Below are 24,904 nucleotides of genomic sequence, written 5' to 3'. Positions count from 1 at the left end.
GAAAGCTTGAGAGTCATGGAGTAAAAGGACAGGTCCTCTTGTGGATCAAAAACTGGCTGAGTAATAGGAAGCAGAGAGTGAGTATAAATGGGCAGTCTTCGCAGTGGAGGACGGTAAGCAGTGGGGTGCCGCAGGGCTCGGTACTGGGTCCCATGCTCTTTAACTTGTTCATAAATGATTTAGAGTTGGGAGTGAGCAGTGAAGTGGCCAAATTTGCGGATGACACTAAATTGTTCAGGGTGGTGAGAACCAGAGAGGATTGTGAGGAACTCCAAAGGGATCTGTTGAGGCTGGGTGAGTGGGCGTCAACGTGGCAGATGCGGTTCAATGTGGCCAAGTGCAAAGTAATGCACATTGGGGCCAAGAATCCCAGCTACAAATACAAGTTGATTGGGTGTGAACTGGCAGAGACTGACCAAGAGAGAGATCTTGGGGTCGTGGTAGATAATTCACTGAAAATGTCAAGGCAGTGTGCGTTTGCAATAAAAAAGGCCAACGCTATGCTGGGAATTATTAGGAAGGGAATTGAAAACAAATCAGCCAGTATCATAATGCCCCTGTATAAATCGATGGTGCGGTCTCATTTGGAGTACTGTGTGCAGTTCTGGTCGCCGCACCTCAAAAAGGATATTATAGCATTGGAGAAAGTTCAGAAAAGGGCAACTAGAATGATTAAAGGGCTGGAACACCTTCCTTATGAAGAAAGGTTGAAACGCTTAGGGCTCTTTAGCTTGGAGAAACGTCGACTGAGGGGTGACATGATAGAGGTTTACAAGATAATGCATGGGATGGAGAAAGTAGAGAAAGAAGTACTTTTCTCCCTTTCTCACAATACGAGAACTCGTGGGCATTCGATGAAATTGCTGAGCAGACAGGTTAAAACCGATAAAAGGAAGTACTTCTTCACCCAAAGGGTGATTAACATGTGGAATTCACTGCCACAGGAGGTGGTGGCGGCCACAAGCATGGCCACCTTCAAGAGGGGGTTAGATAAAAATATGGAGCAGAGGTCCATCAGTGGCTATTAGCCACAGTGTGTATGTGTGTGTGTATATATATATATATATATATATATATATATATATATATATATATATATATATATATTTGGCCGCTGTGTGACACAGAATGTTGGACTGGATGGGCCATTGGCCTGATCTAACATGGCTTCTCTTATGTTCTTATGTTCTTAAAGTGTGAGAAAGGGAGATGTTTTTATTAGCTTGCATTCCTTAGCAATAAGAGATACTAGAGAGTAGCCTTTGAACCCATGACTCAAATTGCATCTGTATGTTATCCTTTTGAAGCCTTCCTATAAAGCAACTATTCGAATCTGTATACGTCATTACTTCCAAGGATTCTGTCCTTGACTAAGCTATGGAGTTTTACAATAAAGCAACTTTTGATTCAATAACAAAAGCTTGATTATTGAGAAATATCGATGCTTGACACTATCATCATCTCTTTTCCCTTCCATGAATCTATATCTATCGATCTATCTGTTCCCCCTTCCATGAATCGATTCTGATTTCACTAGTTTGGCTCACTCAGGGTCACAGTCTGTGTATTCCAGTCCAAAAGTCAGGAGTCCAGAGACTCACACCTGGCACCTGGAGTCTCCTGCTGTTATAATAAGTCTGTTCAGATGTGGGGCTGCAGCCCCAAAAATCAGGGGAACCCCCACCCAGACTGGGGGTCTGACAACCCTAGATCCAGTGCTGGCATGTGATTCTGGCTTCAAAGAAAAATTGAGTGGTTCAGTCTTTAGTATGTTTTTTTCTGATTATGAATAGAGCTCCCAACAGATTCAATCAGATTAATTAGGAGCTCTATTGTGGATCAATTCTGGCACATTTTTAAACTAATAAAATTACCGTATTTTTTGGTCCATAAGGCGCTCCGGACCATAGGATGCACCTTCCTCCTGGGAGGTGATCCGCTGCCTCCGCCTCCGATCCCGGCGCTTCCCCCGCGCCTGCCTGCCTGGCTCCACCTCTGCTTCCAGCAAGCGCTGGGATCACTCCACGCTGCCCCCACCGCAAACCCAGCGCTAGGCGAGCGATGGCTGCGGAGGGGGCAGCGTGCTTCCTCCGTGCCTGTCTGCCTGGCTCCAGCTCTGACGCTTACAGCAAGCACCAGGATCGCTCCCTCCGCCCTCCGATCCCGGTGCTTGCTTTAAGCTTCAGAGCTGGAGACAGGCAGACAGGCACGGAGGAAGCACGCTGCCCCCTCCACAGCTGGCGCTCGCGAAGCGCTGGGTTTGCGGTGGGGGCAGTGTGGAGCGATCCCAGCACTTGCTGGAAGCAGAGCTGGAGCCAGGCAGGCAGGCGCGGGGGAAGCGCTGGGATTGGAGGCGGAGGCAGCAGATCGCCCCCCCCCAGGAGGAAGGTACGTCCTATCATCCCTTCGCTCCATAAGACGCACACACTCCCCCCCCCCACTTTTTTGGGGGGGAAAAGTGAGTCTTATGGGCCAAAAAATACGGTATATATCACAAATTTTCTCTGTCCCTGTTCCCTACCAAGAACAAGGATGTGCAGGCAGCTTCTGCCCAGGTCAATCTTGCAAAGGTTATGCCATTAACTTATTCTGATAATCCTATAGATATAAAAACCTTTTGTCTTTGCAAAACAGAGCTCTCCCATAGGTTTGGGGTGCACTCCATCAACCTTTGGCCATCAAACCATAAGTCAAGAATATTTGCATGTCATTGGTTGAGTCCACTCCTCTCTCTCTCCCCCAAGTGGCTGTTCCTAGCCAGCCAAGCTGATTCTGTCAGTAAAAGGCAACCAACCATGTTTCTGGGTCTCCCATTGGATGAGCCACCTGTTGCAGTGCTTCACAGAGGAAAGAAAGCCTTTCCTTGGCTGAAGGATGGAGGATGAAGGAAAGAGCCAGAGAAAGCCTTCCCTTGATTGATTGAGGGCTCCTCCCTCTCCTCCTCTGGAAGGGAAACAGCCAGAAAGGGAGGGGGGATGGCATCCCATAGCAGCAGACCAGATATAGAGAGAAAGATAGGGAGGGAAAGCAAGAGAGAGAGATTGGAGTCCTGTGTTTAAGATCAACAATATTATCAGAGAGAGATTGTTGGTCTGAAAGGTATCACTAAAACACCGCTGAGGGAGAATTCATTGGGACCAGTCCTGACTACAGCTGCCAGTTCCAGGTTGGTGGAAAATTCCTGGAGATTCTGTGGTGGAGTTTGAGGACAGCATAGGAGTTAGGACTTCAGAGCGGGGTCTTGCTAGGATCTAGGTTCTTGCTGTGGAAGCTGATTAGGTGATTTCAGACCAGTCACAAACTTTCAGGCTAACCTATATCACAGGGTTGTTGTGCAGATCAAAATGGGGAGAGGAGAATGATATAAGCTGCTTTGGCCCCCTCCCCAATGTGGAAAAAGACTGTCCTTTTCCTACGTAGAGACTGCAGGGAAGGGGAAGGCGATGTAAGGCTAAAGTCACGGGGGCAAATAAAGGGAAGGAGATAAAGTTGCCAACCCCAGGTTAGGAAATTCCTTGAGGTTTAAGGGGTGGGGTTTGAGGGGGGTGGGACTGCAAACTGGTACAATGTAATACACTCCACTTTCCAAACCAACCATTTCCTCCTGGGGAACCACTGTTGCCAATCTCCAGGTGAGGGCTGGAGATCACTATTACAACTACTCTCCAGATGGCAGCGATCAGCTCTCCTTGAGGTGGGAGTGAGTGAATGTTTTCACTTGGGTGGGTGAGAAGACAGCAAGGGTGGGGGGTGCTCACCCAGAGCTTCTTTCTAGAGCCCATTATATTTTTCTTTACAACAGGCCTTATTCCTAGTTTTTTCATGTTCCTGCAGCAACAAGGCCACTTTGGAAATAGTAATTTTGCATGCAACAGCATAAACTTGTGGGCAGTCGCATGGAGGCAAGATGGCAGTTGTTGTGGCACATGTTTGGGTTCCAGGCCAACTGCATAGCTACTTGAATATGTGCCATACCTTCTGACACTTATGCGCTGCATCCTCTGGGCTTTTCTGAAACATAGGCACTATCAGTGTTTAGTTGTGCTGCCTGACTAATCAATGAAACAAGATATTGCATTGTGTTTGAGTTGCTGAAATCCAAATAATGGCTTGTTGTTCTGCAGTTAAAGCCTATAGAAAGAACCAGGGTGCCAGCAGAATTATATTTTGCCTGATTTTCTAAAGCACCTCCTTCATGGAAATATGAGATTCTCAGATGTGTTTTATAGACTTTTCTGCACAGAGTGGGATCTTATTGTCCTTTGAGAATTAATTGCAACAGGAGGTAATGATCTCAGACTGGGGGAGAAAGAAAAGCCCAAATGCTTTGGTTTCTCAGGGACTTGGCATTATGTACCCAGCACTGTGTGCTTGCTAACTCCGCCCTTCTTTAACTTTTCTTATAAAGCTCCCAGTGGGAAAGTATTTTACAAAGACATGTACACAGAATAATATCAAATACTTACAATTTACTGTTGCAGTTTCTCACTCTCACAAACAGCTTTGCTGTGTGCATGTTTATGAATCCCAAGATGTCTTTTCGATATTTACAACCTAATCATTTGCACATTTACTCAAAAGCAAGTCCCACCTACACAAAGGGGAACTACTCTCACAGAAGTATGCATAGGGCAGGAAAGACCTTGCTACTGTAGTCCATGCCTTAGTAACATCTAGATTTGATTATTGCAGTGCATTTCATATGGGTCTGCCCTTGAAGATTGTCTGGAAGTTATAGTTGGTACAGAATGCTTTGACCAGAATGTTGACTGGTGTAGGTTGTAGGGACCATTTCACTCCAGTGTTGTTCCATCGACACTAACATTTGATTTGATTCTAGACACGGTTAAAGGTACTGCTATTGACTTTTATAGCCCTGGCTTGGGGGCCATCTTACCTTCAGGACTGCCTATTTCCATACAAATATACCCATCCACTCCAGTCATCTTTAGAGGCTGTGCTTCAGATGCCCCCTTTGTAACTGGCCAGGTAGCAACCTGAAAAAGGGCCTTCTTGTTCATGGCCCTGGAACTTTGAAACTCCCTCTCCCAGGAGTTTCATGCGTCTCCCTCTGTCATTGTCTTCCACCAGTGAGTGAGGACATTTTTGTTTCGATTGACATTCCCTTACTAATTGTTATTGATCACCTGATCACACTGTCATGTGTTTATGTTTTTATTAAACTGTTTACATCTTTTATATAGACCTATATTTTACATATTGTTTTGTCTTGATATTTTAATGTCTCGATGTTTGCCACCTTAGGGGATCCTGTTTTGAGTGAAAAGCACGGAACTGTTTTAAAGAAATAAAAGCACATGTGCTTTCATGCTCTGTATGAGGACCAGGGAGAAACAGGCTGCTGGTTGGTTCTGTGTCATTGTTCAAGCCAGGAAGGGCCTGGCTTGAAATCTGTTGTCTTGGTTGCACTGCAGCAGCAGCTCCTCGATGCATCCTGGACGATGCTGATTCTGCTGCTGATTCCTAGGCAGAGTTCTACTGCAGTCTGTTCAGCATCTGCATACTGAGGGGAGGGGGTACAGTTGCAAGATTGGGCGGAGCTTAAATTAGATAGGAAGAGTTACAGATCTGCTACTCTTCCCCCATTGCCCTGTGCATGTGTGAAGTTCCTTGTTCTTCAGGAGTGCCCCTTTGTCTTAAATAATACATAATAAGTACTCCCTGGAACATTTTAAGCCTTACTTCAGTGCACAATTATGTGTCAGTGTCTCACTGAAATCAGTGGCATTTAAATATGCCTGTTTTACTGGATTATGGGTTTAGTGCTTATCCAGAATAACATACATTCAGTCTTTTGACATGAGATACTCTTTCCTGTTCTTTGCTCTTTTTTTCCTACAATCTTTGCCACCTGGAGGTTGTCACCTCTGTACGGTCTCCTTTTCTGTAGACCATACAGATTCCTATTAATTGATCTGGCCAGTATGGATCTGGCTCCCCCCTCCCCATACATGCTCAGCATCTCTGAAATGTTAATACATTTTGTAACATCCTTCTTTCTAAAATATTTTTAGGATAGGGAAGTATGCAAAAGGTTAATAAACCTTATACCACCAGGTTGGGAAAATCATGCAGCTTCAAAGCTGGTCCGGAACTCAACATTACATTCATGGAAAAGTGGAGCTAAAATGGCAAGTAATGAGAAGATTTTCAGCAGGAAAAAAAATGAAGTTTTAGAAGGGGTCTCTCCTATTTTGCAAAAACCAATATTTGGGTTGCTGAATAGCTTCTGTTGTTGCAACGTGTGCTTTAACTAAGGGAAGACTGTGATTCTGTGCAAACTTTACATGGAAGACAGCACTGTTGATCAAAGTAAGACTTGCATCTGAGTAGACAAGCAGAGAATTGTACTGAAGATCCAGTAATAAGAATGCATTTTAATGTGGCATGCTATTTGTTACACCTACAAAAAGAAAACGCCATTATCCACTTACACACCCATCTCTGAACATTTTGTGGATAAGCATAGAATGCATAGCGTTGTCTCCATATCCTCAAGTGCAATGGATCTGTTTTTTATGATAATAAAATAATCTGCGGGGTGGGGGGGTGGAGTTGCAAGAAAAGACCAATCTACAGCTGTAGTTCTCCCACCCTCCTGAGATGAGGAACAGGATAGTATTAATATCATATTATGTATCATTGTTATGAGAGACTGACAGCGCCAGCCTCAGCAGAGTTATCCCTTTCTAATTCCATGGAAGTCAGTGGGCTTGGAAAGATGTGACTCTACTTAGGATGCCACCATAAATGTTTGGATGTTGAACCGGGGGTGGCTCTTAGCAAACTAAACCATCTCTTGTTCTTTGAAGCCAGCCTCAGGGAGATCTGCGTGCTGCTCCACTGTCAGCTCAGCTATGGGTAGAAGGTTAAAATGGTTTGTTTTCTGCTTTTCTCATACGACAGAATATGAGTCTAATGATGATAACAAATCAGCCCAGAAAATGCTATCGGTGTAGGAACCCTCAAGTAACTGTTCAGGACTAATCTGAATGGAGTTGCTACTGAATTTCCTAGAGCAAAATTCAAAGCAAATTAGGAGAATCGTTGCCAAGGCAAAACATCCAGAATCACGTTAAGGGATGCTAAAACAATTTCACTGGGATTAGAGAAATTTCTCAGGGGAGTCAGGTCCATATCTCTTGCTGCTTACCAGAAGTGAGACCTGAAGCCAGTGTGTGAAAGCTCTGAGGGTAGTTTAGTTCCACACTGTGCCATCTTCACCCTGTTGATTTAAGTGCGCTTAGATGGGTGCAGTTCTGCTTAGGATGCACCAGAGCTGCTGGGGGCGGTGCGGCGGGATGGGGGTTCAGAATTCAGGGGGTCCAGGCAGTGTTCCCTCTATGCTGAGTTAGTGTGAGCCAGCTCACAATTTTTAAACCTCTGGCTCACACATTTTTGTCTTAGCTCAGAAAAAAATGGCCCCAGAGCAATCCAATTTATGAAGCAGCTCATAACTTTCATGCCACTAGCTCATAAAGTAGGATTTTGCTCACAAGACTCCACATCTTAAAGGGAATTTTGGGTCCAGGTCAGCTTGAGGGCTTGTGAAGCTGGAGTTGTGGCCTGTTCAGCAAATTCATTTCAATTTATTTTACTATCATGCAGTTCTTTACTTTAGCCACTAGGGGCTCAGAGGAGTCAGAGCAGAGTAAACCGCAGCCGCTCAATCTGCTCTTTGTGGCTTTCTTGCAAACTTTACTGCAGCAAGGCTGAGGGAAACACTTGCCTGTAATGCGATGCTGTCAAGCCCATCCAACCAAACCAACACTGGAGCAAGTCAAGCAGAGTTTGTTGATGCCTGCTACAACAGTAATTGCCTCCAGCAAAGTCATTGCCTCTGGCAGCGAATGCTGCTTGCTGATGTACCAGACAAGCTGACACCTTTTGTGAGTTCCCTTCCCTCTGTCCTGTCTGGTACCCTTCTTAACACACACATTGCTATATCCAGAATTTGCATTTAAAAAAGTAAGGCTCCCACAAACTTTCACTTTGAGGGGTGGTCTATTGTTTCCCCTCTTCTGCTATTGCACCCAGCCAAGGGGCTGCCCTCTTAGTTTATTGTAGCAAAATAAAACAACTTTTCGTTCTCTTTGCCTGAATTTCAATCCCCTTTCCCCACACTTTTCTCCTCCTTTTGATGTCTTCCTTTCATGACCTTTTCTCCCATCCTCCATTTTATCCTCATGACATCCTTGAGATGGAGGTCTTACAGTGATCCTGTGAGTGGCCCAAGGTGACCCAGCAAGTTTCCACAGCAGAGTCGAGATCCGAGTATTAGAGACAATAACAGATTGCCTAAAAGCTTTCTTATTATGTGTTGTTTGCCTCTCCCGGACATAGCCTGGTCTAAGTTATTTGTTCTCTTCATTTTTGGCGTTGCAACTCCCATTGTAATCCTGAAATTGGTGATCAGTTTTCAGACACCCAGCATTATTTTCTGATGAGTTATGCCTGCCACAAATAGAGAGAAAATTAGCTTCCATTTTAAATACCAGCGTGTGGAGGGATGGTGGTGGGGGTGGTTTTGGAGATAACATGAATCAGGATATTTTAATTCCCTTCATTTTTGACACAGGAGCTTCCATGAATACCCTGAAGGTAGTGTTGCCAACCTCCAGGTGGGGCCTGGGGATCTCCTGCTTTTACAACAGAACTCCAGCTGGCAGAGATAAGCTCCCCTGGAGAAAATGGTTATTTGGGAGGGTGGACTCTATGGCATTGTACCATGCTGATGCCCCTCCCCTCTCCTCTCCAAACCCTGCCATCTTCCGGCTCCACCCCTAAAGTCTCCAGGTATTTTCTAGAACAGACCTGGCAACCCTACCTGAAGTTGGTTGCCAACTGTGAGACTCTCACCTTTGTTATCTGATGACTTATGCCTACTATGAACAGACAGATACATGGATGCCTTTGTTATTATATGGATTCATGGCAATAACAAACCAAGTTATGCTGTCATATTTGGTTTGAATCAGGATCATATGGAGTAGGCCCAGGTGGAATCTTTCTCCAGGGACCAGTGGTGATTCTCAGTAACACTGGATGGCACTGATATTGACTGAAATGTCTTGAGGGAGTGCAAGGTCATCCAAAGACCTCTTGGCATGACTGTTGGGTACCTATCAGTAATGGGGAAGACTGCCTAAAAATATGGCATACTCTGGTTTCTAGCTCAAGGCCAGCTGGCTGCATGCATCTACTGTAACAAGCAGGATTCTGGTTTTGGTCTGTGCTAGCAAATGATTGTGAAACCACATTTGTGGTTGCAAGCTTGACCCTTGATCCAAGCAGTACATATATTTGACTAGCTGGCCTCAGGGTGGGAGCGAGGATTGACAGGATTCACTTGTACACGTGTGGAAGCCTGCAAGTGAATTGTATGTCTCCGCAGTAGTATGCAAGAGTCCTCACTGGTAACCTCTGGAATGCTGATAGATTCCACATTGCACAACTCCTCATCCCCCGAGGACATGCTGCTATTTCTAGACCACTGAGATGATTTACAGAAGAGCTCTGCGTGAGGTTTTATTATTTGCCTTAGACAGCCTGTTGAATTTATCACAAGCTGTGAGATGTACATTGCCACAACCCAGCATGTTATTTATTTATTTATATCTGAGCAGGGGGTGGGAGAGGGAGAAGGGTGGTGGAGCATTTATGTTCAGCATGCTGCTTCCTGGTGACCGATGCTAGTGGTAGTGGAAAGTGTTGGCAAGTTGCAGCCAACTGATGGCAACCCCTTCTGGCGTTTTCAAGACAAGAGACAAAGAGATGGTTTGCTGTTGCCTGCCTCTGTGTAGCAACCCCAGACTTCCTTGGTGGTCTCCCATCAAAGTACTAGCCAGGGCTGACTCTTAAACTCCAGGATCTGACAAGATTGGGTTAGCCTTGGCATCTAGGTAAGGGTGACCAATACTATACACTTGACCTTAGCCCCAAAAGCTGAAAAGCTATAGGTGACCAATACTAGTCTCTGTTTATTAGGGAGGGATGGGAAAAACAGAGCTGAAAAAGAGCTCTCCTCTGAGGTCCCAGTGTCTGGTGGAAAAGTGTGATGTAACAACCTTGCTGAAGCTATGCGGGCCTCTGTTGTATCAGTGCCTAGAGATGCCATGAGACCTCGGGGTTTGCAGCCTCGAGTTTCATGATGGAAGAAAGATGGGGTTTAAATATAGTTATGATAAAGCAATAACTTCTAGGGATGTGGACCCTATTGCATGGTCCAGTTAGGGTTGCATCCTGGTCAGACTCTCTTGGAATGGTATGACACATAAATAACTCCTTTCTCCTTTCTGTGTGTGTATTTAGCCCATTCTGAGTACATTTATTATGTAAGTACATTTTTATCTTGTCTTTCTGCTCCTCCCTCCTCTATGTTACCCTCACAGCAATTCTGTGCAGCAGAGGGAATTGAGAGAGACTGACTGGCTGAAGTGAGCTTCATTGCAGGGAAGGGGAGGGGGTTGAGTTTGGGTCTCTCAGATCCTCGTCTGACACTCTACCCTCTACACTACATTGGCTCTGTAAGCTGACAGGCTTTATAAAACTGTATCATATGAACATATATATATGAAGCTGCCTTATACTGAATCAGACCTTTGGTCCATGAAAGTCAGTATTGTTTTCTCATACTGGCAGAGGCTCTCCAGGGTCTCAAGCTGAGGTTTTTCACACCTATTTGCCTGGACCCTTTTTTGGAGATGCCAGGGATTGAACCTGGGACCTTCTGCTTCCCAAGCAGATACTCTACCACTGAGCCACCATCCCTCCTCGAGGGGATCTAATGCTTTTGACTCTAAAGGGATAAGAAAACCATATCACAGATATTTTATTTGCTTCATTTATATACCTCTTTTCTTCCTGATGGGGAGCCAAAATGACTTACAGCAGGGGTGGCCAAACTTGCTTAATATATGAGCCACAGAATAAACACCAGATGTTTGAGCGTTGCAAGATAGGAAGGAAAGAAGGAAGGAAGGAAAATGGGGGAGGAGGAGGGAGGGAGAGGTGGAAAGAAAGCAACTTTAACTTTAAATGCATTTTCCAAGCCTCCATCTGGCTTGGAGAAGTGATTTAAAAGAGACAAATGCCTTCTCCAAGCTGGCTGATGTGTTGGTGGTGGTGGTGGAGCTTTGAGAGCCACACAATATGTGTGAACAGTGAAGAAGCCACATGTGGCTCTCCAGCCACCGTTTGGCCACCCCTGGCTTACAGTATTCTCCCGTCATCCTCCCAACAGCACTGTAAGGAAGGTTAGGTAGAGATTGTGCAACTGGCCCAGTGTCACCCAGCAGGCTTTCATGACCATATGGCGATCTGAACCTGGTCTCCCAGGTCCTATTCCAACACATTAATAACTACAGGGCATTGGCTTGCCTAAATTGCATTAGAGAATCTTACTCAATCCTTGGGCAGGCTTTCCCACAGAAGATCTTGAATTTGCATACTATAGATCTCAGGGGGAAAAGTGCTCAGTGCCCAGGCTTGGCAGGATCTTTTAGCAAAACAGCGATGTTTAAACATGCCCTTTATCATTTTACCTTTTTGCTAAGCTTATTCCAAATGATCCAGGTTGAGCATGATCCTTTCCACCAGTGTTGGTAGGTTGAGCCTCTTTAGAGGGCTTTTCACAGGGAAGGCAGAGGGGCTCTTTGGTGTGGGTACATTTAATCAGGGGGGACATTTAATCAGTGTTGCAACTTGTTTTTATATGTATTACATGTCATTTCAATTTTTTTAAAGTTATGGCTGGGGCCATATTACAAGTGGCTAAGGTCTCTCTGGACCTCTGAGAGGGCCCAGCCAGGACCTGCAATTTGCTGACTGGCAAGAGATGAATTCTCTGACTGAAAAGTAAGCTCTGGGTGTGGTATTGGTAGGTTTCTTCAGTGATTGTGGATCACTTCAAAGTAGCTTCCTTTGGCTGGTCCTAGTCCCCCACTTCCTTAGTTGGCAGGTTCTGGAATAGTGCTTGGGGCTCTGAGTCAGAAAGGGAGCGAGGGTGGGTGGTGACCCAAGGGTGGTGGATGTGACACCTTCATGAAATCGTGGTCCCACCAGAGTGGCCATGTGTGTGTAGGTTGGAGGCCTTGGTCTGTGGGCCTCTGGGATGGGGTGAAGAAGTCTTCCTCAGCTCCAGCTTTTATCCCCTGGACCAGTCTCATTCCTACCTGAAGCTCCTCCCCTTTGATAAGGCCTGCCGGTGACAGTTCATTCCTGGTGGTTTGTAGTCCTCCCATCTGTTAGCCATGCTGTTCTTGGGTGTGATTTTATACTGGCTCTTTTTGAGAAGCCAGGTGTTGCCCAAGCCGAGGCCTGAGCAGCCACCTGTCCTCCCTCCTCCTCTGCAAGCCATGCTTCACCTGCCCCTCACCTCCTTCAGCAGGCATGCCACAGGCAGTGGGATCAGGGCCGATTCTCAATTGCTCTTTATCCGCGTGCCCCATAGCATAGCCAGAAAACACATTTTTGATTCTGGTGGAAGCTCCTCATAAGATCAAGCGTTTCGTGAAAATTATCCCAATGTCGGTTCTCAAATAAATTACTTCCAAATCAGTCCCAGTGAAGGCAGTTGGACCCTGGAAAGACGAGCAAGAATGAATGAATGTATGCTTAAGACCATTTGAGAAAGACATCTTTTCAATCTTTTTCTGTCCACAAGACACTGTCAAGGCTTCCATTTTTTTTGTCCCTGTCCATCTTCTTTTAGCTGTTCAGTTGCTTATTAACAGCAAGAATGAAATGCATCTTTGCGGTATCAGGAGCAGCTCCATAATCTTTTCTGAAACTACTCCACAGGTAGGGGAGTGAGACTGTTGAGCCCTTTTACTGGGAGTTCAGGAATTCTTGCCCTTTACGATGCTGAACTTTGTAAAGCACCTGCTGCGAACGTGCAACATAATCCTTCTACTACATATATATATCTACTGCACAGCATTATATAATTTTGCGTTGTAATTATTTCATTATGTGTGTTTACCCTAGAAACAAGCTGAGCGTCTAAAATATACATTAGCAACACTGGTCTTTTACTCCCAGTAAAAATGGAGTTGTTACACCACTGTAGCCACAAGGTAGAACATATTTATAACTCTAGATATATCTGAAAAGTGCACCAAAGGGTGCATACTCTTAAAAGTAATTGTTTTAGGCCTATTATACACGGGTGTTTTCCCTTGCTTTCACCATACATGTCTGTCGGGTTTTCTTTGTCATTTTGCATTGATTTTCCTCTCTTCACTGCTTAGTTTGCTTTTCTGGTCACCGTTTCCTCACATTTTTTGAGAGTGCTTTTGTGCCAATTTTCCCATTGTTTCAAAGGTAATTCAAAAGCAAGAAGTTTACCTTGGATTCCCCCCTTCCTTTTGCCACCCCTCAAAGGTTACTCCACTGCTCATATTGAGGTCATTCTGCTCATTCTGCCCCTTCCACCATCATCCCCCTTTCGCCCAAGTACAAACTCCATTCTCCCCTTTTTTATTTATTTTCTTTTTCAAGTGGCGCGAGTCCAGTGATCACTGGATTAAACAAAATTAAAACGATGGGGGGGGGGGAGTTTAAAAGGAGCTGTGCATGGTTTAGTTCCCTGCTGGTATTGAATTGAAAGGGGGTTTGGAGAGGAGGCAAATGGCAGGGTCCCCAGTGCAAACAAAAGAGGATTTCAGTTCTAAATGCAAACAAAATAAAGAGAGGAGAGAGTCGTCAGAGTGGAATGAAATTGACATATCGGAGAGAAAGATGAGAAGTCTAAAGCTTTGAAAACATTTTTCCCTTTAATGCTTAAATGAACAAAGTTTTGGAGGGAAACCACTTTGTCAGTCTCTGAAAGCCTAACTTTACAATAGTGGCTGAGTCACATGGACCTTCTGCAAATGGACCAACTTAAGAATTACTCAGGATCAATCCATTTGGGGAACAGAGTGCAATCCTCACAGGACAGGCTTTAAAGACTGCCACGATCACAACCAGTGTGCTGGATCAAATTAGAGAATCACAAAGAGAAAAACCATGCTAATTTGCAGTGAAGGGCAGGAAATTAGCATTATTATGCAGCTGAGCTAGGGGATTAGTGAAAATACTTCCCATTTTTTTCCAATTTAGTGGCAGAAGACTAAAAAAAGCTTTCCAGAGCTTCTGCCAATAAGACTTCTTCCCAATACAAATTGCAGACTGTGCAAAGTGTGGTAAAAACTGCAGCCGACTTTGCACAGGTGCACACATGCACACAGGGCTGGTGTGCCCATTAGGCAACATTAGGTCTTTGCCTAGGGTACTCTGGCCCTCGGGGGGTGCTGAATTGGGTGCCCCCACATGACTCCACCTTCACCAGAGGGTGTGTTGAGGGTGTATAAATGAAGCATTCGGAGCAGGAATCTAACAGTGGCAAGTGGACTCACTCAGCCTGCGGTGGAGTTTATTTTGGGTCCTGATTTTGGTGTTTTATATTGTTGGGAGATACAGCAGAAATTCTCCAACAATATAAAACACCAAAATCAGGACCTGCAGTTACCAAAACAACCTGCAGTTATCAGAAGACTAAGACATACTCACTAACAAGTTTTAAGACCTCGTAGATAAACTTTCTTAGGCTCGAAGTGTAAAAAAAAACAGTTATCAGTTTATTAGACTTCAAGTGTCTCCTTTGCACAGTTTATGCAGTGAGAGCATAAAGCATAAAATACAATAAAGCAGAGAGCATAATGAAAAATCTAAGTCCCAACAGGACTTAGCCCTATTAGTCTACATTTTCCCATTTAAAATCTAAGTCCCAAATCCCATTCTATCAGAGCTATGCTCTGTGTTTAATGTTTGAGGCCTCAAACAGAAATTAACAAGGAAATTAATACCATAAGGATCTTCTGAGAGTTTCTCCAAGATCGGCAGCACGAACGCAGCTGTCTTCCCACTCCCTGTCTTGGCACATCCCATGCAGTTAATTTCTGGGCTAGACTTGCAAAGATGTCCCTGCCTCTGATACAGTTTGCAGCTTTTGGTCAAAAGTGAGGGGCTTATAAAGGCTTCAGTGACCTCATACACACAGCTACTTGTGTCACTCAGCAGTAAATAATTTTGCAACCAAATCAACAATAAACAATAATGGCTGAGAAAGCCTCAGGCAACCATTTCCCTAAACCTAGTTGCTGGGTTTATGCCAATGGCTGCCTCCTCCATCTTGTTTCTTTCCCTCCATATATGGACCTTACCATATACGGAGATTCCTGTTCTTAAATGACACTCCACTTTCACCCACTTAGCAATATGAATGCATGATAGTGCTGAATAGCTTAGAACTCTGGTGGCCAAGTTCATAACTGCAGTCAAAAATCATAGAGAAACATAGAGACTTCTAAGGTGTTTGAAGAGCTTAGTGCTCATTTCATAAGAGCATAGCTACTTTCAGAAAGAGTTCTTGTAGCCAGTTTCATAAAGAGTATATTTAAGGGTATGTTTAAGAGCATAAAGAATATGATTAGGATCATAAAGAGGGCCAACCCAAAATAAATTTTGCCACAAGCCTACTTTACTGCCTCAGGCATCTTCCCACCTGTATAGAAAATGTGGAGGTGCAGGTCAACAATGTTTACGTACAGTTGCTAAGAAATTCATTCCCTCTCCTTCAGTGAAGGCTTGCTTCCGAGTGAGTGCGCACTGACGGGTGAGAAAGGAAAAGTGTCCACGCTGGCAAAAGACTCTGGAAAGAGGAAGAAAGGCATGAAACTCCCTGGCAAGCCAGCTTCCCTGATCCAGGCCAATGAACATGATGGAGAGAAGAAAATGAAGCATGGCATGGGCGGCCTGGAAGCCTCCACCTGTGGGGAACAGCGAGGGCAGGAGGGGCAGAAGAGGTTTTTTGCTCGGCAGCCAGAGCAGCTGCTTCTCCTTAGTGGGAGGGCAGGAACCTCCACTGGAGCCTTCTTTGCCTCTCCTGGCAGGACCTTCCCTTTTTCTTCCCTTCACCTGTTCCTCTGGCTCCCCTTCTCACCCCTCCTGCTCACATTGCTTCTCCTCCCTTTCTCTTTCTCCTTTGCATTCCTAGGTTTCTTACTTTCTCTATGCTCTCTCATCCCCTCCCTGCATTTTCCCTTCTCCTCCCTCCCACCTTGTTTCCTAGAGGGAGAAACCTCCTTCCTCTGGCTTCTCCTTGTTCTCCACCTCTCATTGTCTGGTGGAGTGTGTTACCCAATTTCAGAGCAGGGGGAAATCTATGGGCAAGGGGAAGCCTGTGCCAGCGGCGACTTCTGCTGCTGCTGCTGCTCCTGGTACCACACAGAGGAGCTCTGTCACCCGGGTGGAGTAGTAGTCCAAAGTGCTGTTTATTAGTGTCAATTCACATTGCTTATTGAGAATGACTCCCCTGAAGCTGTTTTATTTTTGGAGCATGCAACATCTGGATGAATGTTAATGTTGCATTCCAATCTGATGTGCGTGAACCTGGAAAGTAGTTACACAGAGTTCACTGCGGCTGCTTGTTTTAAAGTGGCTTATTAAATGTGTTTATCGCAGAGTGAGGTCTTAGTTTCATTCGTTAGATTGCATACATGATCGCCCCCACAGGGGCAGTGGGGGCAGGGGCTTAGGGTGCCAGAAACCCTGGCGCCAGCCCTGCACATGTTGCCAATGATCACAGCTTGCAATGCCAGTGGCATTGGACTTCTACCATGCATTCTGTACACTCATCATGTTTCCTTGCAATATGAGATCATGTAACTTTTCCCCAGTTTTCACAGTGGCTGATAACACAACAGAGAATCCCCTGGTGCTCTGCAGTATGGAAAAGGAGGTTTTGCAGCTGCTTGTCAGGGTTTTTTTTTTTTTTTAAATTGGGTCAGTTTCAACATCGGTTTCCCCCCTTTGCTTGCATTCTTTCTGTTCCCTTTTATTCAACGAACTAATGCTGAAATGCATGTGCAAAACCTGAACCACAAGGATCTAAATGGAAGGTGCTTGTTGGACGCTACCACGCAGCATAATAAGTCAATTGCATAAATAATTTTTTTAAAAAAAACTTTGGACATCATCCCCCAATGCTTTCCAAGTGATGTTCCACCCTGATTTAGAAAAATGTGTGCTTTTTTTTAAAAAATTGTAATTGCAGAATAAATACACTGGAGGAAAAAGAATGGTGTGTAAGACAGGCCCAGAATCTGAAGTAAAGATAAAAGGCTTACTTCTCTGAAAATTTGCAGTAAAATGATGTGCTTTTGTAATGGGCCTCAGTCTCTTGAATGTTTAAACCATAACTCGAAAATCTTTCCCCATTGTTAGCAACAATACATATTACTAATCCCATTCCCAGAACCCCCTTATTTCCCAAGCAGTTGATAATAATTCTTTCTCACAACAACCCTGTGAGAGAAGCTTTTGGTATTTCCAGTTTTCAGACGGGGCACTTAAATTGAGTCCCAGTCATTCAGTCATGGCCCTTCAATGAGCTCATGCCTATGAGATTGTACCTGTATCTCCCAGACCAAAGACTGTCTCTGTTGCCTAGGGGACCCTGAATTTATTCTATAGTTACCTCTTGGCTTTTTGCTCCACACATTCTGTTTCATAAAACAATGCCTCCCAGTATATGATGAAGGGCTAATTTATGCCAAGTGCACTGACTGAGCAAATATGGTACCCATATCTACCTGACAAAGGGGATGGTGTAGCCTGTGATAAGCAGTACACCCTATCTCCCACATGCCCCAATATTTCAGCTGCATGATAAATGTAGTACTTTCAGATAAGACTGAGTTTCTGTGTAATCGAATTTGGAGGCACATGCTTAGCAATGCTTTCTGGGGGACCACAAAATGTTCTCTCTGTGAGTCTAAAGGCTCTATCTGGAGGAAGGCATGCTGCAGATACCGGTGGCAGGAGAGCAGACTGAATCCTGGGAAGTCTCATCCTGGTGATTTAAGAGGCTGCGAGGGTCATGCTTCAGTCTGCTCCCAGGATTGCAGACTTGTAGTGTAGCTCCTAGACTTAATCCTTATCTGATGCAGACCCTCTTTTTATTTTCTCCAGAACGCACAATCTTCCTTCGGAGGAAAGGGGAGGGGGTAATTAATGTCTGTGAAGAAACTGGCCTCCTAGGTGTTTCTTGGCCTTTCAGATTTTGCTTTTAAATGTTTGGTTCAGCCTAGTGGCCTAGTAGAATCATAAGAAGGCCCCTCTGGGAAATTAATGGTCTTGCAGTTTTCAGAGAGTGAGATCAAGGTGAGAGTTAGACACAGGTGCTGGTTAGATGACTGAGGCCTGGAGGGTTTGAGGCTAAGAGAACCAAGAGGGAGTTTTGCCTACACATTCAGTCTCATTAGCACAAGGATTACTGGGTGGGGGAAGATGATTGACTTAATTGTGCTTACCTGCAGCTGCAGAGCATGTGGTCCCAGGCTAAGCAACACACCTGATTGCCAACTAGGACTGATCAAGTAGGACACCTTTGCCAGTTTGACATAAAGGAAGACATTTCATTCTAGTTTGTGCAGTTCTTCTGGATACCTATCGTGTGGGTCATTCTTTGCACCAGGTTGGGTCTTGCTTGGCTGGAACAACTGTTCTTGGTCTTTGGATTTTGAAATCCTGTTTGGACTCTGTGGTTCAGTCTGGTCAGGTAGAGAACTAAAGCTTATAGAAATAGGTTAGCTATTTACTTTTTATTTTTTTATCCTTCCTGTTCACTGCTCTTGCGTTTGTATATTCCTGCACATTTCCTTTAATAAACCTAACTAACTATATTCTGTGGTATTTTTGGGTTTGGGGGCTTCAATACAAATCTGGTACTTTGGGCCTTCATTAGCAATGGCTGCAGCTATCAGAGAAATTGGTTTGTTTGTATGTTTTTGAACTCACCTTGCAAGTGTCCCACCTTGCAGGGTTGCCTTGTTGATTTTGAACTGGGAGGGTTGAACACTCCATCTCTGGCTGGCAGGTTAGTAAGGGGATGAGTGGTGGCTTACTACTCAGGGGTGTGAGGACTCACTGCCCAGCATTTTGGTGTTTTACTCTTGTCTAACCCATAACAAAAGTTTTTGACAATATATATATATTTTAAAAAAATACTCAATAGTTTTTATGTTCCTCTACCATACCTCCTCATTCTGTAGCAACGTGATCTTTCCCTTTTCTAACATGTCAATAATAATATGTATTTTAGGTATAGCAAGGGATAAAGTAGACATTCTATGGTACTAATAAAGCTCCCATGACTTTGTTTTTCCATTAGCATCACCCAAAAGAGAGTGCCAGTGCCTTGTGCTGGAGAAGGGATGGGAAGGAAAGGAGCATGTAACATCTTCTGTCAGCAGCTTCTCTTTCAAAGCTTCTCTTTGCTTTTGTGCATACCAGTGATCTAAACTGTGAAGCAAATGAAGCATGCTATATATTTATTATTTTACCATAGATTACTGATAGAGTGGCCAGATTTGTGAAGTTGCTAGTGGCTATTGTGATTCTGTACTTATTTAATAAATTATGTTTGCTATTTTTGATGTCATCTGGGTAATGTTTTTATGTAAACATTTCTGGTACTGTATCTATTTTTGTACTGGTCTTTGACCATAATAAATCATTCAGTATTCAGTAGATTTATTTTTAAAGACATTTTGTCGAGCTCCAATTCAAAGGCTCACAGCAGATGCTAAAGTAGAGAAATTCATTGCTTCCACTTTCAGAATCATTTTCCAGGCTGCCATGGTCCCTGAGACAAAGATTTCCTCTCTCATGTCCTCAGACCCACAAATCACAGGACAGGCTCAGTACCGCAGGGTTACCAGGAACTTGAGAATTATGTTCCCTCATCCTTTTTCCTCTCAGCAGCTCTGTGTAAGCAAAGGACATTTCCACGGGCCATCCATAGATCCAGTCCTGTAGCTACTCAGTGTATCTGTGTAACTTAAGAATTTTCCACTTTGCTTTGTGAATACTGAGGTTACACTCTTCATGAATGTTCAGAGGTCAAGCTCAAACAGCCCTGAAATGTAGTCTGGATTAAAAGAAAGAGCTCATTCTCTCCACCAGTTCCTCATAGTTTCTATGCTGGAATAGTGGGCAGTAAAGCAGTTAGTAGATAATTAAGCCAAAGGAGAAACAGGCTTGCTGGCCAAGTTCCATACACAAAGGAGACCATCAGCCTGAAAATAACAAAGTGGTTTAAGATCCTTCTTTTCATGTCTTTATGAAATCAGAGGATGAATGTTTGGGGGCTTGTGGGAGGGGAGGAAGAGGAGGAGGAGATGTCTAGGAAAGGAAGTCAGTCCAAGAGCAGCCATATTCTCAAGGAGTCAGGCTTTTGGACACAGGCTGGGGACAGACATACTATAGCCACTCTGGAAGAAGATTAACTCTGAAATGAACATCAAAGCCAGGACCTGTAAGATATTTCTGTCTCTCTTTTAAATATTATCAAGGTAAGTTTTAGACTGTGGGACAGAGAGAATAATTTCTATGTATTTGCTTTTCCTATGTTCAGCTGCGATAGTACTTTGCAGCCTTATGCTGTTCAATTGTTTGGGTTTTCTGTGTATCCCTTGTGTGCTATAGTCCTTAAGGTAAACATTTCTGTTTATGAAATTGGTGCCATTTGGTCTCTGCATACATGAAAAGCCTCAGTAATTTGTGCCCTGCCTCCATGCTGGCTGAGGCAAGAAGATCCAAGTATTTTAAAAGGAGCCTAATTATATCTACAGCTCTACTTGTCATCTGTGGTGGCAGCAATAAGAGAAGAGAAAAGGGGACTATGTGAGATAAGGGTTGGAAAGAAGTGAGCTCCTTGTTGAGGTCCAGCAACTTGAGACCAGTGCTGGCAGGAGAAATCCCTCATGCCCAGTGGTCAAAACAAAGGCTTGATTACATGTTCTACCTCACTTAGAACTGATTTCTGTGACTTTATGGCTATAAAATATACTGCTAAGAGTTGAGGAAATCCATTGCATTATCTGCATGAAATGTATTCCCAGAGACAGGCAATAGGAATGTGATATCCTTCCTCTCAAAAATGGCTACATTTTGGTCCAAGAGGAATACAACTATTCATACTAGCAAAAAAAAATCTGTTGTCTCCATAGTACATCCTTAATTATTGTGGGAGTTCTAGAACTCTGGGAACTGTTGGAGCAATGCACTTGTTCCATTGAAGAGCAAGTAGGTGTGGCCTGGGAAGCTCATTTGCTCAGCACTGGGGGCCGGGGCAGCCATGCATGACTGATTAGTGAGGAAGGAGGAGGAGGCTTGTTATTAATTGGAGTTGGCTTGATGCTTCTCAAGGTCACATGGCAAAAAAAGGAAAAGTCCCCTAAGCTTCTGATCTGTCTAAATTTTCACCATTTCAGTTGATAAAGTAAGTTCTCTTTGTTATGGAGTGAGTCATTATGGGTTAATTTTAAGAATGTCGACATATTTTTTTTAAATACTGGAATCAGTGTTTAAGAATATATCTATTTGGCTGGATGTGATTCATTCCAGTAGATTCCATGTCTGTTTTCTTAATTCCTTTAAGATGCAGAAATATGGATTGGTGAGTTATTCAGATCTGTGCACATGTATTTTTTCACTTTAATTAACAGTTTGCAGGCTGTGCAGACTTTGGTTTGGCTTTCATTGATGATGTCCCTAGTTTAAATCGGCTACCAGTGTCTTAATGAAATCTCTAAATGCTTTGTCAGTACAAACGAGTGCTTTGTCAGTACTTATCCTTGGATTGGGTCTTGAACTTCAGATCTGAGGAATATAAGATATAGACTCGCTCCTTCTCATGATCAGGCCAAAGGAAGGTACTAAAGGAAAGTCAGACAGACAAGCCTTTAAAAGAACAGGCCAGAGGGATTCAAGTGATGCTGATCACTCTACAAACTTCCAGGTCAAGCTTGCTCACTGCTCCAGGCAGCCTCAGGGATCCTGTTGCAGCTGTTAATTATGCTGGCTGCTATAGATTTGCTTTGTGTTTCCTTGTCTTCAGTTTGACAAGAACAAATTTTCGCACAATTTCTCTGAGATTCTCTCAAAATACAACCAGACTGAATTTGGGAATTCCACCCTAGATGAAATGTGAAGAATTTAGAAAGGATCTGTGATGCCCTTTTTCACTCATTCAGGGTTCCTAAAACAACTGTCCCAGAGGTTCAAGCTTACAGGTCCTTTCTCACTCACCCACTCACAGAAACATCACCAGACCAGGAAGCCCAGTCCCTTTTAATAATTACCCCTCAATCGGACTTTGCACAGAGCTTTTATAGCTGGAGACCCAAACACTGCTTGATATACATGCTGCCACATTTATTCATATCCTTATATACACAGGCCAAGATCTTAGCTAGTGTTTGTGAGACACCCAGCCCACAGGATAAACATTTGTGTGATGAGCTTTTTGTGCATCTCAAACCCAAACCAGTTATTTTTAGCTAGCCACAGTGATGTGTATGTAACACAGTGATTTTGTAATGTGCAGATGAAGCCCTAGTTTGTGGTAATGTTGAAGACTTAGCAGGGCTCAGGGGCTGGTTGATAAGGAGCTTGTACTCTCTGCTCTATTTGGGAAAGTGAGCAGTAGTCAGTCAGTCAGTTAGTTTATTGCGGCGCTAGGCCAATCAACAACAACAACACAACACATTGACAACGGTACAACACAACACCAAGCTAAAGAAAGTGAGCAGTAACAAAGACAGGTTCTTTCATTTTCTGGGATAAACAAATGAGTTATTTTTTTATTTATAGGTAGAACATACCATTGGAGAGAATCAGGTAGAGGTTACAAAGATTCTTTTCAAGTTATTTCCCTATTCAGGCGGTTGGGATTCTTCTACATTTTGGCCTTTTCCCAGCCAGTGTTCAACTGTCTTCTGCCATAAATTTACTCAGCCAGAAGTCACTCTCAACTGAACTAACTACAATTTTCAGCCGTCTCTCTCACCAACATTCCATCCATTCCCATTGGCGGGTCTTAGGGAGAGGTGGAACCTAACTTGTCCCTCATAGTAGCAAACAAGAATTTTGGTAAGATTTTCCACATTCCTCTGCAATAAGCAGGATGGAAAAACAGAATGGTGACGAGAGGATGTCCTTGGGAAATGGTATTTTAATGGCAGAATCATACTTTGCATAACCCAGTAATGAATGTTACCTCACTCAGAAGCAAGGCTTTTTTGGGATGTGAGAAGTCCAGAGACCCACATAAATGTGAAAAGGCCACATTTTCTCAGTTGGGGACACTGTGTTTGCCCTAGGACAGAACCATTATGCTTGGATTCAGATCAGGGGAGACTCTATGTTTCGTCTTATTAAGAGTGCCGAAATTCATTGCTCAAAATTCATTTCCATTTTCAAGACACACCTGGACAAGTTCATTAAATTGATTTTTTTGGTTCCTAAACTATGTGGGCCCCATCAAATTGACTTGATGCTATCTCTTTCAGGATGTGTACAACATGGGAAGAGATAGATTGACCACTGGAAAGATTATGGCTTGATGCGAGTGACCTTCAGTCTGCTTAGACCAAGTGTATTGATAGTAGTGAGGCAAAAACAACAGCAGGGTCATCTGCACATAACTACCATCTATTCCTTTTTTCATGCCATCAAAAGCATTTAAGACCCTCTTAAACACATTATGGAACATCAGAAACAAAGTTAATTTCAGAAAGATCTAGTCGTTGGTATGTTAGGAATAGTGCCAAAAGTGGCAAGCTAAGGACCTAAATACATTCTAGCGATTCTCCCCTTGCCTCATATCCAGAGAACTGTACTTTTCACCGTTGTTGTTTTTAAATTGTAAGCCTTTATGGTTGAATAGACAATTTTTGTGGACAGTTCATGCCAGTACCTTAGAAACTGAAAAGCTTGAAAATATGAATGTAGAGCTTCTTGTTATAACCTGAATAAGTGTTGCTGCAGTTGGCACGTTTCCAATTCTTTTTCTATGACTGCACATTACTAAGTTTTGTTTTTGTATGACAATTGCTTTTCAGTGCTCTAAAGTTTCCATTTCTCATTCTCCAGTCTCAGTTGCGGGGGTGGGAGGGAAGGTTAGGAAATAATCCAAAACCAGTAGTGCAAAGGAGGGGTGGAAGTCTGTACATTTCACCCTCTTTTCCTAGCTTACTACAATGCAATATATAAGCTATATGTAAATATAAGCAAATATATCATCTATAATAATAATTCTCCTGTTATGGTGGCAAATCTGAACATCCTGATAGGTTGGGGCTTGGTGGGACTGTGGGATATCAGCCTTTGGCCCATCAAACTATCAGTCAAGAGTACTTGCATGCTATTGGTTGAGTCCACTCCTCTCTCCTGTCTGAGTGGCTGCCGCTAACCAGCAAAGCTGTTTCTGTCAGTAAAAGGCAACCAATCTTTGTTCTGGCAGTTACTGCAGGAACAGACTATTGGCCCACCACACATTGTTCACTGTCTCTGACCTCCCCTGCCCTTGCTTACTGCAGGCCCAGGAATGTTGAACAAGCTGCCAAAAGCAGTCTTTCCTCAAAGACAGCCATATCTCCAACTCTTCTTTGTTCTCTGTCAACTAGCCTAAGAAGGGGCTGAGGAGCTGCTGCAGCCTCACAAAAGGCCTCCCAGCACATGCAGCCTCCAAAGGCTGCAGAAATAGCCAAGGAGGCCAGGAGCTGCTGGGAGCATTTCCTTAGAGCCCAGCCCATGGCTGCCTCTGAGAAGTGCTAGCCAGAGGCTGTTGCTAGGCAACCCAGGCTGCTTTTGTCAGGAAAGGAAGAGACCTCAGGGGAATAGAATACCATAGAGTCCACCCTCCAAAGCAGTTATGTTCTCTAGGATGGGGAGAGAGATCTGTTGTCTGGAGTTAGAACAGATAAAAGGAGGTACTTCTTCACCCAAAGGGTGATTAACATGTGGAATTCACTGCCATAGGAGGTGGTGGTGG

At 43.9% G+C, this 24,904-nt stretch overlaps 1 protein-coding gene and 1 long non-coding RNA gene across 3 annotated transcripts in view; both read left to right on the top strand.

Annotated features, from left to right (window-relative positions):
* The window catches only part of CTNNA3 (catenin alpha 3), a 1,035,346-nt gene that overhangs the window by 464,541 nt on the left and 545,901 nt on the right, over positions 1-24,904 (top strand). The gene's annotated exons all lie outside the window — the stretch shown is intronic.
* LOC132573576 (uncharacterized) lies at positions 18,384-19,596 on the top strand. Its single transcript, XR_009555549.1, has 2 exons — positions 18,384-18,652; positions 19,238-19,596. It is a non-coding gene; the product is annotated as an uncharacterized LOC132573576 (long non-coding RNA).

This window comes from Heteronotia binoei, chromosome 6 (assembly GCF_032191835.1).
Source record: "Heteronotia binoei isolate CCM8104 ecotype False Entrance Well chromosome 6, APGP_CSIRO_Hbin_v1, whole genome shotgun sequence".
NCBI classification, from domain to species: domain Eukaryota; kingdom Metazoa; phylum Chordata; class Lepidosauria; order Squamata; family Gekkonidae; genus Heteronotia; species Heteronotia binoei.
The sequence above is the reverse complement of the archived record's forward strand: the minus strand, read 5'-3'. Positions and strand labels throughout refer to the sequence as shown.